Source organism: Dasypus novemcinctus, chromosome 5 (assembly GCF_030445035.2).
Source record: "Dasypus novemcinctus isolate mDasNov1 chromosome 5, mDasNov1.1.hap2, whole genome shotgun sequence".
Lineage (NCBI taxonomy): Eukaryota > Metazoa > Chordata > Mammalia > Cingulata > Dasypodidae > Dasypus > Dasypus novemcinctus.
In genome coordinates this window covers 106954721-106958637 of record NC_080677.1, presented here as the reverse complement: position 1 = coordinate 106958637, position 3917 = coordinate 106954721, and the positions used below count along the sequence as shown (strand labels likewise).

Genomic DNA, 3917 nt, shown 5'->3' with positions numbered 1-3917 from the left:
CCAGGCATTTCAGGAAGCATGCTTGTCCTTGGAATGGCGACACTGTGCCCCAGGACTTCCAGTCTGTGCCCTCGGTTTATATACTTGGGAAGCGGAAGGCGGCACTCTTGGGCCACACAGGCTACCAGGGTCCTGTCCCAGGGCCTCTGAGGTGGAGCCCCAAGGTGAGATTTGGACAATAGCTGCACCTTCACAAGGGACCAGTGTCCTTCCTTCCCAGGGAGGCAGTGAGCAAGGCTGCTACAGGGCCAAAGGGAAAGGCCAGGGTTCCTTCTGATCCCAGTTGGGATCTGCAGGAGTGGCAGAGGCCTGGGGAATGTGGGGAAAAGGGTCTCTTTGATGCCTTTGGCCCCCAATGTCTTGAGGAAAGGGAAGAAAGGATGGTTGTCCTAGAAGGGGTTAATCCTCTTTCGGGGTGGTTGGCTAATTTCCACCTCTCTTCTGTCAGAGGCAAAGGAGCCTTCCCATGGGGAAGGTCAGCCAGAGTCCTGGGAAGGCTGCAAATCACGCTGGCCTGTGACCCTGGGTGAGGCTCAGCTCCTTGGGGCCTTTCCTTCTCTGCACCAAAGCTGCAGGGAGAGCTGGAATCTGCCTTGTCTTAATTTTTAGTTTTTTGAGGAGCCACTTTTGCCATTTGAGGAGGTCCTTGATTGAAGTGCGGTAACATGGAAATGGCAAATAAGGGGCACCCAGATACCCTACTCCACCCTTTGCTCATAGTCAACATTTCCAATTGATCATGAGCCTCCCCATCATCCAGCCCAGCCTTGCCGCAGACTTCCACACAGTGACCTCGGCAACTGAACCCAGTCAAGTGGAGTTGGCATGTGAGGTGAAACCTTCTTGCCAATGTGCTATAAGGAAACAGGCTTCTATGCCAACATGTAACCCAATATTAATAACTACCTCTTATTGAGCTCTTGCCAGGCATCGTGTAGAGTTTCACGGGCACTTAATACCGACAAGGCCAGGAGGTGGATGCTGTCAGCATCGTCATTTTATCATCAGAAAGGAAAGGCATATGAGAGGTCATACCTTCATTCACTCAGCAAGTATTAACTGAGCACCTGCTTCTACAGACACGCCGCCAGGACCTGTGGATGGCACTGAACAGAATCCAGTTCCTGCTCCCTTGGAGCTTACATTCTAGTGACCAAGCCCCAACTCAACCCAGATGTTTGACTCCATGTCCAGGTTCTCACCCCTGTCCTGCTCACAGCCTCAGACGGGGGGCAGAGAGCAGAGCTTCTGGTGGGAAGAAGCTCACACGGCCCTTGTGCCTCCAACTTGAGCTTCCCTTGTAAAAACTAGCCAGGGAAGACATGAGGTGTCAGATGTGCTTCCATACTCTGCCAGCATTTTAACCAGGAAATCTGGACTTCCAGGGAAAGGTTGAGAGAGCGTCTCTGACCTTTTCTTTTTTTCTTAAAAAAAAAAAGGCAACATATTCATCCTGTACAACATGCAAAAGATAGAGTAAATATATTCCTTCCAACCTTGGTCTGCAGCCACTGAATTCCCTTCCCTGGAGACATGACTCAGAGTACCTTGTGTGACCTTCCTGAGTCTTCTCTGCGCTTATAAGCACATAGGCCACGTAGGGGAGACTAAGCGATGTAGTGTTTCGCGCCATGGGTTTTTCTTTTTGTGATATCTCTAGGAGATTGTTTTAGCTTGCTAAAAGTTCCTGGGAGCAAATATACCAGAAATGGGTTTGCCTTCACAGTGGGAATTTATTGGGTTAAAAGCCAAATCAAGGCATCATCAGAGATGTTGTCTCACCGAAGGTTAGCTCTGGGCAATTCTGGGCTCCTGCCACATGGCAAGACACATAGAAGCATCTGCTTCTTGACTGGGTCTTTTTTTAAAAAAAAGATTTGTTTATTTATTTCTCTGCCCCCTCCCCCACCCCCACCCCACCCCCGCCGCCCTATTGTTTGCTCTCTGTGTCCCTTCGCTGTGTGTTCTTCTGTGTCTGCTTATATTCTCATTAGGCAGCTCCAGGAACCGATCCTGGGACCTTCTGGTGTGGGAGAGGCAATCATTCTCTTGCGCCACCTCAGCTCCCTTTTCTGCTACATCTTTTATTGTCTCTCCTCTGTGTCTCTTGTTGCATCATCTTGCTGTGCCAGCTCTCCACGTCGGCCAGCATTCCTGCATGGGGCGGCACTCCTGCATGGGCTGGCACTCTATGTGGGCCAGCTTGCCTTCACCAGGAGGCCCTGGGCATCGAACTCTGGACCTCCTATATGGTAAACGGGAGCCCAGCTGCTTGAGACACATCCGTTTCCCTTGACCAGGCTTGTTGCTTCAGCTTCTGGCTGCTCCGTCTGTGGCTTCCTCTCTCCCGGGTTCTGAGCTCCTGGGTTCTTTCTCTCCATCTCTGTGGCTTTTTCTCTGTGTGTCTGCTGCTTTCCTCTGCTTCTAAAAGGACCAAAACCCACCCTGGGTCCTGCAATCCATTCAAAGGCCCTCAGCTGAATCGACCCAATCAAAAAGGGCCCACACCCACTGGAATGGGTTCACGCTAAGGGCATGTTTTTCAGGAATCCACTCAGCTTCAAACTGTCACATAGGTCATCCTGTTCTTTTTCATGACTGCATAGCTTTTTATCTATGTACCATAATTTATTAATGCCCTCTATTGGATGGAAATTTCACTGGTTTCCAATTTTTTTCTATTACAAACTGCTGTAGGAGAAACCTTGCACGTGTGTCATGTGCCTGTGCATCTCTTACTCCCAATGAAGGGCAAAATAATGAGAGATCCTTTGATTCTAAGGGAGTAGCACTTTATTTGTGGAGAGAAGAAAGAAAGGCAATAGGAGGCATTTAAAAATAATGTGTTCATTTTCTCTCATTATAAAAATAATCGTACATGACAGTAGAGAAAATCTGAAAACTGCAGAAGAAAAATTTTTGAAAATTAAAACCATCCATAAATCATACTGCCCAGAGGAAATAAAGATTTTGACTCATTTTAACCCTTTTTTTTCCCTTGCAGTTATATGTTTTACAAAGTTTAGATTATAATTTCATAATAGTATGCCGTTTGACTTTAATCACCATTTTTAAGGGTTGCATAATTTAACATTATGTGAATGTGCCATGATCCTTTAATTGTTTGGACAGTTGAGCTGTTCTAATTTTTCATTTATTTATTTATTTATTTATTTTTATTCATTTTTAAAAAAATATTACATTCAAAAAATATGAAGTCCCATTCAACCCCGCCGCCCCCATCCCCCACTCCCCCCACAGCAACACTCTCTCCCATCATCATGACACATCCATTGCACCCGGCAAGTACATCTCTGGGCATCGCTGCACCTCATGGTCAATGGTCCACGTTATAGCCCATACTCTCCCACGTTCCATCCAGTGGGCCCTGGGGGGATCTACAATGTCCCGTAATTGTCCGTGAAGCACCACCCAGGACAACTCCAAGTCCCGAAAATGCCTCCACATCTCAAAAAACAGTGGTTAGGTGCCACGAAGTAGGTGGCAATGCCTTAACCGTATGCGTGTTGTATAGGCCTGAGGGCCTCTTCCATCCTTGTCAAGGGGAGTGCTAACCTTCTCTCCTTTCATACAACACCTAATTTTTCATTATTATAAATAATGCAGCGATGAACATCTTTGTAGATAAATATTTGTATAAATTTCTAATTGTATCCTCAAGATAGTTTTAGAAGGAGAATTACTGGGCCATAGGGTAAGGGTTTTTGAAAATCTGTTTATACATAACATCAAATTGCCCTCTAAAAAATGTACAAATTCGTTCTCTGACCTGTGGGGTTGTACTGCACCCTTATCAATATCGAGTACAATCATGCAGAATATTGTTACTTTGAAAGGCAAAATTTATCTTCTTTTAATTTGTATGCATTTGATTACCAGTGAGGTTGACTATTTTT

The 3917-nt window shown here is 46.2% G+C and overlaps 1 non-coding gene across 1 annotated transcript; it reads right to left on the bottom strand.

Moving 5' to 3' along the window:
- Nucleotides 1–3471: 3471 nt before the first annotated feature.
- Nucleotides 3472–3598, bottom strand: LOC111766057 (U6atac minor spliceosomal RNA). The gene has a single exon (XR_002798219.1). It is a non-coding gene; the product is annotated as a U6atac minor spliceosomal RNA (small nuclear RNA).
- Nucleotides 3599–3917: the final 319 nt, after the last annotated feature.